General features: G+C 41.6%; 1 long non-coding RNA gene across 3 annotated transcripts in view; it reads left to right on the top strand.

The window, feature by feature from the left end:
- LOC129401970 (uncharacterized) overlaps nt 1-14974 on the top strand; it is a 53001-nt gene that overhangs the window by 13619 nt on the left and 24408 nt on the right. For all 3 annotated transcript variants that reach the window (XR_008628471.1, XR_008628472.1, XR_008628473.1), the window contains exon 2: nt 2014-2249. This is a non-coding gene — a long non-coding RNA (uncharacterized LOC129401970). The remainder of the gene's footprint in view (nt 1-2013; nt 2250-14974) is intronic.

Genomic DNA, 14974 nt, shown 5'->3' with positions numbered 1-14974 from the left:
TCTGCTCTTGACTCTGTGTTCTTAATCACTGCTCTAATGGTAATTTGGAAATCATCACTATTTACATCTTATTTTAATGCAGTTAAACACAGTATGATAAATAGTAATAATAACAATAACAAAACCCTCTCCTACATGCAGACTTTTTCCTTTCCAACGTTCTGCTTGGTAATATTTTTTCCAAAAATGAATCTACACTTGTACTTTTTTTTTTCTTTTGGGGTCACACCCGGGATGCACGGGGGATACTCCTGGCTCATGCACTCAGGAATCACTCCTAGCAGTGCTCGGGGGACCATATGGGATGCTGGGAATCCAACCCGGGTCGGCCCTGTGCAAGGCAAATGCCCTACCCGCTGTGCTATTACTCCAGCTCCCTATACTTGTACATTTAAATTACTTTGGGGAACATTAAATATTTGGTTTTTGGTTTTGGTTTTTTTGCTTTTTTGGGTCACACTTGCCGATGCACAGAGGTTACTCCTGGCTTTGCACTCAGGAATTACTCCTGGCGGTGCTCAGGGGACCATATGGGATGCTGGGACTTGAACCTGGGTCGGCCTCATGCAAGGCAAACACCCTACCAGCTGTGCTATCGCTCCAGCCCCAGAAGATTAAATATTTGGAACAATTCAGACTGTACTGAGGATTTTAAAGTAATCACATCTTTGATCATAACTTTTATCTCTATATGACAGGATACACGAATAGGCTTTTTCCTTCAATTGTCTCTTTAGTATTAATTTATAGGTCATGATTGGAGATGGAAACTGACCAGAAAGACAAACTAAAGGGATCAATGTAGGTCTGGGGAACTAACTTGCAACACAACAGTTTTGTGTAGATTGTATAGGGTGGTGCTTAGAAGGCTTGGATTGGAGTTGGATGACTAGTGGATTTTGAGTTCTAGCCTTTCCTTCCTTCCTTCCTTCCTTCCTTCCTTCCTTCCTTCCTTCCTTCCTTCCTTCCTTCCTTCCTTCCTTCCTTTCTTCCTTCCTTTTTTATTTCTCTCTTTCTTTTTTCTGGATCATACTCAGGGAGTCTCTCAGTTTCGACTTGGGGTCATCACTCCAGGTGGTGTTTGGGGGGCCATGTGCCAGGGATCAAACATTGGCCTACTGAATGTGAAGCATATGCTTAGTCCATGGAGCTATCTCTCCATCCCAAGTCAGATTTTAACGTGGACAATTTGTTTGTCCTTTGGATGCTTTAGGGTCTTAATTAGGTAAAAATGGTCATTGTGGGGGCGAGAGCCATGGTGCAGCGAGTATAGAGTTTGCCTTGCATGCAGCCGATCTGGGTTCAATCCCCGGCATCCCATATGGCCCCTCAAGCCCCACCAGGAGTAATTCCTGAGTGCACAGCCAGGAGTAACTCCTGAGCATCGCTGGGTGTGATGCAAAAAAAAAAAAAAAAAAAACTTATTGTAGCTTCAATTGTTGCTCTTACTGTTAATCACTTGTGCAGAGATAGGAAGGAAAGTAATATGAGTGCATACCAAATACTGTATGTCTACATAATTTCCCCCATTTGATCTTTAAGTTAGATATTTTTACTTTCCCTCTTTTATACAGATGAGTAAACAAATTTAGGGAGGTTACATATGGATGAGTAGAAAATATCATTATGCCCATTTCTGGGACTAAAGACAAAAATCCAGCTGGCGAGGAGAAAGTAATATGCTGGGTAATGATGTAGAAATAGGTCTGGAGAGTTTTGGGATTGGGTGGGTGCCCAATATGGTATCAAAATTGGCCACAACTGAACAGTACAATCCCTGGCAAGCACCACAACCAAGCATGTGTTTGACCTCCAGTTATCACAACAATAACACCAATAGAATGTGTGTGTGTGTGTGTGTGTGTGTGTGTGTGTGCGTGCACATGCAGAGATTGTGCTTTGCAAATACAGCAACTGTTTCCCTACTGGGGAACATTTCCTATGAACATTTCCCACTTTTTTCTCCCTTTTTATTGACTAAACCTATTTCTGAATTTTCTCATTTTTGCTTAGGAACAAAAAAGGAAAGGTGATCATTGACCATCTTCTGAAGCTCTCAGGATGAAGATGTCAGTTCTCCAGTTCTGTTTTCAAATGCCTCAAGTCCAAGATGCAAAAGAAAAACCTCTTCCCCAGATGTTTCTGGAGCCTTCTCTGCTCAACACTTGAAAGGTTTTGAAAAATATTTCCTAGGGGATGGCCTTTCACTTACTCGTCTCTCAGGAATGACTCATCTCCAAGAATACTGAGTAAGTGAATTTTACAGCATTATTTTTTTTTTTGAGTGTTATAAACATGGTGATGTGGAAAGAGCGTGGACTTTGAAGTAAGACAAACCTGAGGTAAACTCCTGACTTTGTCACTAAGTAGTTATATAATTTTGTTTGTAACTTCACTGGTCTTCCTCGTATATAAAATAGATTTGCATTGGAGGCCAAGTGATAGTTGAGTGGCTAGGGTATTTGCCTTGCACATTACCAACCTAGGTTTGATCCCTAGGATCCCATTTGGTTCCACAAGCCTGCCAGAAGTGATACCTGAATGCAGAGTCAGGAGTAAGCCCTCAACACTGCTGGGTGTGGGCCCCAATAAAACAAAGTTAGATTTGCATTGGAGCCTGTTTCTGCCAACTTGCACTTCTGGGCATGGCAGTGAAATATTCTAGAGAATTATATGGATTGTTTCCCTAACTCCTCCCATTAGTGAAAGCTGTGATGACACAGCAGAGAACTAGGACATAAGACAGGGTACTGAACAGAAAAGGTGTCACGTGGAAATGGAAGCTTGTAAATTCAAATACCATGACTCACAATGGTATCAACCTCCCATTTATAAAGTTTTACACTGCAGTCTGATCATTACTTGCTGAATAGATACTTTTCCTCTCAGATGACCCTAGTCCCTTTCTCCCAATTCCTCTTTTTTTTAAATTTTAACACTGCATTACCTCTGAAGTTTAACCAACTTTATCCCCCCTCCTTTCCATTTGTCATAGCAGTTACCAGGGTTATACTCACAGTTGTTTATGAAGCTTGCACATTTAGATGTAGTGCTCACTTGGAGGTTATACATCTGCTAGTACTTCTGTGCTTGCCCATAGTGCTCATAGGGGGAGAGTGTCACAGACGTTAGTTGTGCTTACACACATGCTTGCCTGGGGTCATATTCTTGGCCATGCTGCTCATGTGCTTTTTCTTTTTTTAGTTGTAGTGCTCACTTGGGTTACATTTTTTTTTCAGTTGTGGTGCTTGCCTATATATGGATTTTATGCTTCAGAAATCACACATCCCCTATTTTAATGCAGAGTCATTGTCAACACACGTGGTACTTTTGGGCAAAACCAAGAATCCAACTCTCAACATCACATTTGTAAGACAATATTATGCTATTCCTTGGACTTATAATTCAACTTTTTATATAATGCTTACCAACATCCCAAATTTCCTTATATCACTTGTCATCTCATTATTCATCAATTTGCTCAAGTGGGTGCCAGTAACGTCTCCATTTGTTCCTGTCACATGCTAGTGTAGCCCAATGGCATCTGCTCCCTCCAGGAACATGAAGAGCCTCAAACTGTTTATTCAGGGTCCTTGTAAAGAAGTCTGACCATTTTGTAGATGGGCAGCCAAGCGGTCTTTTGACGTCCCGTGGAATCCAATCGGTAACAGCTCTAGCCCAGCGGTCATCCCTTAATCGCATTACATGTCTGGCCCATCTGATTTTTGACACCTTGGTAAACGAGACAGCATCCCTGATTCTTGATGGTTGTTGGAGGTCTGAACTCTGGATTCCTTCTCTCACTTGGGTGGAATGTGATACTCCAAGCATAGCTCTTTCGATTCCTCTTTGGGAGTTCTCATCCTGTTCTCATAGGGCCCAGATCTCTGAGGCATGTTAGTGCAGGAAGAACGGTGGAGTCAAAAAGATGTGCCTGGAGGGGCTGGAGCTATAGCACCGTGGGTAGGGCATTTGCCTTGCACACAGCTCACCCGGGTTTGATTCCCAGCATCCCATATGATCCCCTGAGCACCACCAGGAGTAATTCCTAAATGCACAGCCAGAAGTAACCCCTGTGCATTGCCTGGTGTGACCAAAAAAAAAAAAAAAAAAGATGTGCCCAGAGCCAGAGTTTCTTCATCTTTTTAACAACTTCTTTGACGGTCTTGAAGGCGTTCCACACTGCTCTCTTCCTTCTGCGCAGTTTTGGTGCCAAATCGTTCCTCATGTTGAGTTCTCGACCAAGGTACACATAGCTGTTGCATTCAGAGATGTTCATTCCCATGAGAGCAAATGGGACATCAGGGATTAGTTCGTTTTTCATGAACATTGTCTTGGTGAGATTTAGCTGCAGTCCGACCTTTCCACACTCGCTGTTGAAGTCGGCCAGCATTTGTGCTGCTTGGCTAATGTTTGGTGTTTCTGATGGCACTTAGAGGCTGCCCTAAAAGCCTTCATCCCTCTCAGAGAGCCCAGAAAGCTACAATAGTATCCCTCCCGCACAGCAGAGCCTGGCAAGCTACCCGTGGCATATTCGATATGCCAAAAACAGTAACAACAATGGACTTCATTCCCCTGAGCCTGGAAGAGTCCCCAGTATGGCAGCGTTAAGGTTGAACAAGGAGAGGCTAATAAAATCTCAGGACCAAACTAGGCTGCCAAAACGAAGAAGTACTAAAATGACTGTTTATACTTTTAACACATGTACGCTGACATCAGAAGCATCCATCGAGGACCTGATGGTGCAAGCGTGGAAAATCAAATATGATGTCATTGGATTGACTGTTGACTGAGAGGAGAAGGTATCAAACACATCACGCCGTTTTCGACACTGAAGGAGAACTGTTCCTCGGAATATGCGACAGTAGAGGCGTTGGTAGGATCAGTGTCCTTGTCAACACAAACTTGGCCATGAGCATTGATCATTCGCATGCCTAACAACTCGAATTGGACACTTACATTTGAATAGATGTGACTCGTTACTGGCAGTTTCTATCTTCGTCGTCTACCCACCAATATCCAATTATGACAAAGAAGAAATTGAGAAATTCTACATAGAGCTGGAGAAGGTCTATAAAGAAGACCACACCTGGGGCTGGAGAGATAGCACAGCGGGTAGGGCGTTTGCCTTGCACGCGGCCGACCCAGGTTCAAATCCCAGCATCCCATATGGTCCCCTGAGCACAGCCAGGGGTAATTCCTGAGTGAAAAGCCAGGAGTAACCCCTGTGCATCGCCAGGTGTGACCCAAAAAGCAAAAAAAAAAAAAAAAAAGAAGACCACACCTTCTACAAGGTCATTGTCAGTGATTTTACTGCCAAGATAGGACCTAGAAGGTCACCCGAAGAACACATGGGGACTCACGGCCTACAATGGAACAAACAGGGTGAGAGACTGTCTGAATTCATCATGTCAACCAAGACCATCCATGGTAACTCACAGTTCCAGAAGACCGAATCTGAATGTGGACATGGGAGTCTCCCGGTGGACAGTTCCACAACGAAATTGACCACATCATATTCAGTCGACAGTCTTGCCTGACCAATGTCGCTGTTGTCCCAAAATTCCAAACGAGATCAGACCACTGTCTCCTTTGTGCGAAATTCTACTTCACAGAGTGGGGAGAAAAGCTGCAAAGTTTAAGAAGATAACTCCCATAGCAACCACCACCAGGGAGCTCTTTAGCACTACTGCAGCAATATGGGAAGATGCTGTTGTTGACAACATCGATGAAGAATATGATTGGCTGATTCAGCACCTCCATGATTGTGCGAGGAATGCAAAAAGAGAGAAAGCCACAAAAAAATTGCCTGTCTTTGGAAACTTTCGAGCTCATTCACCAACATGGTCTGGCACGAGCCTCAGGCAATCACAAACTAATGTCCGAGCTCACAAAGCTGTGCAGAGAAGCAGTAAAGGAAGATTTCAAAGAGAGAAGAGCAGCAGTGTTGGCTGATGCAGCAGAAGCTGGGAAAAGTATTCGCAACGCTCGCTGTCCTTCGCCAACTACAAGACCAAGATGACTGCCCTCGATGTCCTGAAGGATCTATCACATCTTCCAGAAGGGCAATGGAAAAGGTTATCCACGACTTCTACTCAGATCTCTTTGATAGCCATGTCCAGCTGCCCACAGGCCAAATTCCACAGGATGGATATATTGTTCCCAGCATTCTCCCTTCCCAAATCCGACACACCATTTCGTTGGTAAAGAAGCGTACAGCACCCGGTCCAGACAAGGTCAGACCTGAACACCTGAAGAATCTGCCGCCAGTACTCATCAATACACTGGCTTAGCTCTTCACACGCTACCTGTCCACATGCAAGGTTCTGTCCCAGTGGAAAACCAGCAGGACCATCCTGTTCTACAAGAAGGGAGACATCCACGACATCGGCAACTATAGCCTGATCTACCTGTTGTCCATCGTCTACAAGTTATTCACTTGAGTCATCCTGAATAGGATTCACAGAACATTAGATGAAGGACAACCATGCGAGCTAGCCAAGTTCTGAAAAGGATTTAGCACGATCAACTATATCAATATGGTGACCAAGCTCATTGAGGTTTTGCGAGAGTTCAAGGTGCTGCTCTGTCTAACGTTCATCAATTTAAAGAAGGCCTTTGATTCTGTTGAGATTGAAGCTGTAAAAAACTATGCACGCCGAAGGGTGTGTGCTCGTGGGCACTTCTGGTGGCTCTGTCTCATGGCCCGTGTTCAGTTCTCTGGGGCCGCTGTGTATGGACTGGATCGGAATGACTGCTGGCCAAGGACCGGCGAGGGAAGAACGAAGACCAAGCTGGTTGCTGATTAGATACCCTTTATTCAATCTTCCGTCTCTCATCTCATGCACTCGTCCTTCCTAGCTCCTCACTCCTCCATTCCAGCTCTCCGGATTATCCGCTCTCTGGATTCTGCACCTACTTGTCTCTCTCCCCTATTTTCTCTCTCCACCTTGCCCTCTGGGCTACATACAGTCTTGTAGCAAAATCAACATAACAAAGCCCTTCCTGAGGGCCATGAAGTTCAAAGGAAGCACCACTTAGAGGTATTCCAAAGCCCTTCCTGATGCCAGCAGGCAAAATTCCTCTTAAGGTGTTTTTTCTCCTTTTCTCAGTCCAAAAACTCATTAACATCTTAATACTAGCTATTTTTGTATGGACACAGTAAGAGATACATTGAGGCTTGCAGGGCAGCTCTCCTAGGAACATCTCGAAGACTCAGACTAAGTGCTCAGGCCAGATTAATCATTCCTAACCTTAGCAGGGTCCGAATCCGGTTATTATTTTTTGGATCATGACAGCATTTGTACATGACCACGCTCTTAACTTACAGTTAAGCATTAGGCACTTTGGCCAGGCCCATCTTGATGCCAGGGTAGCACATAATTCACCGCTTGCCCTGGGTCCATCCCATCCCTCATTGGGGCCCTGTTTTTGGGGGTGCTAGGAAGTAAGGGCAGCTGAGGCTTAGGTTGAGAGAATAGATTCCCAGGAGGAAAATAACATGTAGAGTCAAATGACTCCCAGGTTACAAAAGCATAGCATTTGCTACAGTCTTCCTATGCCAGTACAAAAGGACATGGCTCTGAATAAACTATGCAAAGGACTCAAGGAGAAGAGAAAAACAATATTTACAAGTCAACAACACACAAAGAAAGAAGTTACAAATAAACACAGAGGAAAGTTCCCAATAAACCTAGACTACCTGAGGCTATGTTATCCTACATGAAGCAGTCATCGAAGCCCTAGCCGAACAGGGCGTTCAAACTCAGTACATCAGGGTCCTCCGTGAGCTGTATTACAGATTCACCACCAGGATCTCACCATTCTACAAAGAAGAGTTCATCGACGTAGAGAGGAGTTCGGCAGGGTGACATCATTTCACCAAAACTCTTCAGTGCCACCCTCGAGAACGTCATGCAACGACTGGAATGGGAAGGAATGGGAGTGAAGATAGATGTTTGGCAACTATACTACCTCTGCTTCGCTGATGACATCGTTCTAATAACACCCATATTTCCTATATCTTAAAAATAATTCAATATTCATATGATATGTATGGAGGTAGAAGTTTGGTAAGAAATGTTTCTACTTATTTTTTGTGGGGTGAGGTGGCAACACCTGATGATGCTCAGGAATCACTACTGGCTCTGCACTCAGGAGTGACTCCTGCTGATGCTCAGGGAATTGTGGGATGCCAGGAATTGAACCCCAGGTTGGCTACATGCAAGACAAGCATCCTACCCACTGTACTATCTCCTGTCTCTGTTATTACTGATTTTACACAAACTGAATATTGTTTGCTGTATAGTTGTAAATAGAATATCACATGGACAGAGAAAAATCAACATGAAACAAAATTAAATTGTGAAAATTGGTAAAAGAGAAAAGGATTTTCTCAAAGGGAGAAAAAATGGGTAGTGAATGTAAGAGTAAATTGTGAAGTAGTATTAGGATGGTCCATAAGTAGTAACTCGGTCTGGGAAGGTCATGGACTGAGACGGATCTTATCTACTAAAGGCTCAAAAGAAGCCAGCAAAGCAGAACCATAGTGAGTTGGGATTTTGTTTTGTTTTGTCTAAGGCAGCAAGAGAGAACTAGAAGGGCTAGTTCATATAGGGTTCAAAAGTTGTAATGTATGAGCAACATTATTACTTACTCTAGAAATTGAAATTGACTGAAGGGTTTTTTAAAGATGGGATGACCAGATTAGTAGTTTTAAATAAAATGCTAGCTGAGGTTTAAATATAATTCTAACTAGAAGAGGGAGAGTCACTAGAGATCAAGAGCAGAACAGGAGTAGATTCAGAGCAACTTTAGCAAATGGAGATTTTGGTGATTTTAGAATATGTTTCCCTTTTGAGGCTGGGGTGATAATACAGCGGGTAGGGCGTTTGCCTTGCACACGGCCTACCCGGGTTCAATTCCCAGCATCCCATATGGTCCCCTCAGCACTGCCAGGAGTGATTCCTGAGTGCATGAGCCAGGAGTAACCCCTGTGCATCGCTAGCTGTGACCCAAAAAGCAAAAAAAAAAAAAAAGAATATGTTTCCCTTTTGCCAGAGGATTTGTAAATGGGAAACATGGCAGATAAAACAGACTTAAACAGATTCTTTTACAAAAAATTTTTCATGCACTTATTAACATAACAGACTTATTCACAGGTCTGGAAGATCTAGATTTATAACCCACTCCTAATTTAAATTTTGTGTATTTGATAAAATATCTTTATTCCAAAAATTTATATTTCCATATATAACGTAGAGTACACTAAATTTACATTACTTTGGTGGGGGGTTACTCAGTTAAATTAGTAATTATTAAGTTAGCTGACATAACCTCATTTCTCACATTTTTTTTCTTTGTTTAAATTTTTGAAAGCAAATGCGAACATGTAATTCTTTTCCTTCGTATATTAAAGAGCCAATTCTAAAATATAAATGTTTCCTTATATGCTACAAAGCCATAGTACCATAACTAAGATTTGTTGCTTGTATCTAATATTAGTTCTATATTTCCATGATATCTTCTTTTTATTTTGGTTTGTTCAAGTCAAATCAAGTAAGACTCATACAGAGCATTTGGTTAAATTTTGTAGGTCTCTCTTAACTAGGAACCCTGTTCTTTTCCTTTTTAAAAAATAGTACATTATTGATTGTAAAAATTGGACTACTTATCTTAAAAAATATTTTGTAACAAAATCTCTTTAATTTTGAAAGACAAAATAAGGAGTTAGATCCTTAATCTTAAATCTCCAGTAAGTCAGACTGTGTTCTGAAATGTTTTTTGTCTTCAAATTTTGGCATACTGTAGGATGACATTACTTTGTCCTTTCCCTCCTTGCCACAAGTAGCTTGCCCCGGTTTTACCCAGAGTTTAGGCTTACCCCAGTCACACCCATCAAGGTGTTCCTGAATCTCTCCCATCCCTTTGTTTAGCTATAATCACTTCTCCATGCTCTCTTCCCCAAAAGAGTTAATCCGAGGCTTTCCCTTAATCTGACTCTGCTAATTTGTAAGGTCAGAACTTCCTATGATACTGAATTTATATTATATGAGTTAATATTGCCTTTCTCCTATTCTTGTGCCTTTTGAATAATTTACTTTAAAGCTATGTCTGTTTTGTATAGACACAAGAAGACTATATTATGTTTTTATAATTTGGGAATTAATTGGCCTCGAATATTATTCCCTCCCGGGCATCTGCTTTCTCCACTTAAGCCTCAGTTGCCCTCAGTTCCTAGCACCCCAAAGCAGGGTCCCCGACGTGGGACGGGAAGGATCCAGGGCAAGCTGTGAGTTATGTGCTACCCTGGCATCAAGATGGGCCTGGCCAAAGTGCCTAATTCTTAACTATAAGTTAAGAGCTTGATTATAGACAAATGCTGTCATGATCCAATAGTAATTATGAGACTGGGACCCTGCCAGGGATAGGAAAGACTGATCTGGCCTGAGCACTGTAGTCTGAGATTGAGATGGCCCCAAGAGAGCAATTCTATAAGCTTTAATGCATCTCTTATTGTGTCCATACAAAATAATTAATATTATGAATTCTTATATGTTTGCTGGCTGAGGAGAAGAGAAACACATTCATGGGACTCCGCCCTTGGGTGGATCCTCCTGCTGAAAGAGAATTAAGTCCTAGGAGAAGCATCCCCCTAAGGGAAAGGAACCTTACCCTATTGATGGTGACCACACCTATGGGTACGCCCCAACCCCCTCGTGCTGTGGAGATTTAACTAGGCTGGAAGAGTGGGCTGGGGGGCCAGATCCACGGGCCAGATCCATGGGGGCCAGATCCACAGATCCAGAGAGAGACCGAGAGCCAGGAGAGAAGCAGGGAGAGAGAATGAAATAAACTGATCGAGCAACCAGTCTTCCTTCTTCCGTCGCCTGCCTTTGACCGACAGCACACACAGCGGTTCTGGGGCACTGGACGCGGGCGGTGAGACAGAGCCGTCCGGAGAGCCCGCAAGTGCACTCGTACCCCTAGGCGAGCCTTAGTTTATTACAGCATACAATACAGTCTAATCAACCATAAACACTCACCACACTGCATATAGGCAAGCTGTTAAATATTTGTACTTAATATTTTATTTTTTATCATTCAGTCCTTTTAGGTTCCTGACCTGCTTAGTCATTGTGATTTTTCTACCATCATTAAATTAACAGAATCTAAAAATAGTTTCAGAAATATTTTTAAAAACAATTAAGGTAATGCTTCAATTTGCTAGCCTCAGCCTTCTGCACTTTAGAAATTAGAAAATTGAAAAGAATTGAATTGGTGGTAGCATCAGTAAAAAAACAGAAACTTGACTCGACTTTTAGGGCACACAGAAGCAGGGACCAAACAATACATGTTTTCTTCATTTCAGTGCCTACCTTCACAGAAAGGACTAATTTCATCTATTGTTCTTAGATTTAGATCACTGGGTTTTTTGATTTATTGTTTTCGCAGGTGATAATGCATCAATATTACTGATTTTTTTTCAGATTCTTGCAAATTTAAAGTAAAAGAACTTTAAAAATAAAATAAAACAAAGTAGAATTTTAAAATAATGGGGGGAGGGGCTGAGTCACACCTGCCAGTACTCAGTAGCTCAAGAGTGACTGCTGAGAGGAGACCATATGCAATGCTGGGGATCAAGTTAGGATAGGCCACATGCTAGGCAAGCCGCATTAGCCTCTATATGATCTTTCTGGCCCCAAGAATTGTAATACATTAATCTAAAGTTAACATTTTGATATAATAGATTGATGATACAAATAAAGGGTAAGATTATAATTCCTTTAAAAACCCAACCATTTTGAGGATTAATTTCACCAAAATGGCAATACTCTCCAAAGCATTAAACAGATTCAATGCAGTCTCTATAAGAATAACCATGACATTAAAAAAAATTGATCAGACACACCTGAAGTTCACATGAAACAATAAACCCCCACATAAAGCTGAAGCAATCCTTGATAAAAAGAAGATGGGAGACGTAATCTCCCTCAACTTCAAAGTGTACCACAAAGCTGTAGTAATTAAAACAGCATGGTACTGAAATAAAGACAGACCCTCAGATTAATGGAATAAAGTTGAATTTCTGACACAGACTCTCAAATATATGATCATTTAATTTTTGACTAAGGAGCAAGAAATATGAAGTGAAGCAAGGAAAGCCTCTTCAACAAGTGGTGCTGAGAAATCTGGGCAACTATTTGTATAAGAAATGAATTCAGACCTCTTTCTAAAGCCATGCACTAAAGTCAGATCAAAATGGATTAAAAACCTTGACATCTGACCTGAATCCATAGAGGAAAACGTATGTAGAACCCTCCATGACATTGAAGCTAAAGTTATCTTCAAAGAAGGAACATAACTGACCAAGCAAGCGAAGCAAAAATTAACAAATGGCCTACATTAAACTAAGAAGCTTCTGCATCTCAAAGAAAATGATGACCATGATATTAAAAGAACTGCTCACAGAATGGGAAAAATTACTTACCCAATACCCATCATATAAGAAATTAATATGCAAGATATGTAAGGCACTGGTAGAACTTTACAAGAAAAAATAGCCAACCCTATCAGAAAATGGGGAAAAGAAATGAACAGAAATTTCCTCAAAGAAGAAATACAGATGGCCAAAAGGCACATACAAAAATGCTGGACATCACTAATCATCAATTTTGATGCAAATTAAAGCAATAAGATATCACCTCACACCATAGAGACTGACACACATCAAAAAGAACAATCAGGGCTGATGCCAATGCAGGGAGAAAGGGACTCTCATTCATTACTGGTGAGAATGCTGACTAGTCCAGCCTTTTTTTTTTTTTAAACAATATAGGTGGGGCTGGAGTGATAGCACAGAGGGCAGGGTGTTTGCCTTGCATTCGGCTAACCGGGTTCAATTCCCAGCATCCCATATGGTCCCCTGAGCACTTTCAGGAGCGATTCCTGAGTGTAAAGCCAGGAGTAACCCCTGTGCATCGCCAGGTGTGACTCAAAAAGCAAAAAAATAGAAATAAAAATTTAAAAAACAATATGGGCATTCCTATAAAAATAGAAATTGAGCTTCTATGTGACCCAGCAATACCACTCCTGGGAATATACCCTAGGAGTCCAAAAACACGATGCAAAATATCCATCTTCAGTTCTATGCTCATTGCAGCACTATTCACAATAGCCATAATCTGGAAACAACGGAGTACCCAAGACAGATGTTTGGATAAAGAAATTATGGTCCATCTACACAATAGAAAACTATTCAGCCACCAGGAAAATGAAGTCATGAAATTTGCTTATAAATGGATGGACATGGATAGTATAATGCTGAATAAAATGCATCAGAAGGAGACATAGAATGATTGCATTCATTTGCAAGATATGTAAAAGCATAACACAAGACTAACAGAATCAGGAGGACAGGTTTATGGTTGGAAAGTTGGCACAAGTCAGGGGGTGGGGTGGGCAGTTAGGACAGAGAAGGGACCACTATGGCAATGATAGTTGGATCACTGTGGACAAGAACTGAGGGCTGAAAGGACGTAAAGGGATATACATGATAACCTTTCAGTACCTGTGTTGCAAACCATAGTGCGGGGAAAGGGGGGGGGGAGAGGGAAACAGAGAGAGTGGGGAGAGAGAGAGGGAGGGAGAGGGAGGGAAAGAGAGGGAGGGAGGGAAGGAGAGAGAGTGAGAGGGAGACAGAGAGGGAGAGGAGAGAGAGAGAGAAAGAAAGAAAGAAAGTTGCCAGGGTGGGTAGGAGAGAAACTGTAGGAAATGTACATTGGCGAGTGGACAGGTGTTGGAACATTGATTACTGAAATCCAATCGTGAACAACTTTGTAACTATATTTAGGGTGATTCAATTAAAATATTAAATACATTTTTACACAAAACTAGTTTTTAATGTTATTTCATTTCTGCAGAACAAAAGGCAATGTCTGCCACTGAACTTAAGCTTGCACATTGACAGTAGATTCTGATTCTACTTATAATTGTATGACACTAAGAGAAATCAGTTAAATGAGTTCAAATTTTCTTCATAAAATAAAGAAACCTCTACTTTATAGAAAATTAGGAATAAGTGAGACGGTGAATTTAAAATGTAGTGTGGGTATGTGTGTTTATTGGATCAGGAAGAGATATTTGACAGAAATGTATATATATGTATGTACATACAAATGTATATTACATATATGTATATATGTATACACATGGTGGTGCTCAGAGCTTCCTCCTTGCTCTATACTCTGGGATCACTCCAGGCTGGACTCAGTTGACCATATGTGGTGGCAGGGCTCAAACCTGGGTGGGTCACATGCAAGACAAGTGCCCTACCCACTGTACCATCACTCTGGTCTCATAATAGTTATTTTGATATAGAAAAATTGAGTTGGGAGCTAGGGCCCTTGAATCTTTCGTTAGTTAGTTATTTTTGCTTCAACTGCTCTATTTAAATTCCTAAAATGTTATGTAGAGGATGAGGCCAGACAGACACTAGTCAACATCTTGCCTGTTATAAATTTATTTGTAAACAAATATATACATTCTAGAAAAGTTCACCTCTCCTCACCCAGAAACAATCTTCAAGTTGGAGATCTTTAGTTCAAAAATAGAAAGAGCAACTTTTTAGGATTTATTTAAAAAGTTTAACATTTTAGGGGCCGGAGCAATAGCACAATGGGTAGGGCGTTTGCCTTGCATGCGGCCGACCCGGGTTCGATCCCCGGCATCCCATATGGTCCCCCAAGCACTGCCAGGAGCGATTCCTGAGTGCAAAGCCAGGAGTAACCCCTGAGCATTGCTGGGTGTGACCCAAAAAGAAAAAAAAAAAAGTTTAACATTTTAGGATTTATAATGGAACAAGGTGCTGAACCAAGTGTTATTTCATCTGTTCATGTAACTCTTCATTAAAACCTTTCTGTATATCAAGCACTATTTGGTAACCAAGTAAAGGTGAAGCAAAGCTGAAGAGGCA

This window comes from Sorex araneus, chromosome 2 (assembly GCF_027595985.1).
Source record: "Sorex araneus isolate mSorAra2 chromosome 2, mSorAra2.pri, whole genome shotgun sequence".
Classification (NCBI taxonomy): domain Eukaryota; kingdom Metazoa; phylum Chordata; class Mammalia; order Eulipotyphla; family Soricidae; genus Sorex; species Sorex araneus.
The sequence above is the reverse complement of the archived record's forward strand: the minus strand, read 5'-3'. Positions and strand labels throughout refer to the sequence as shown.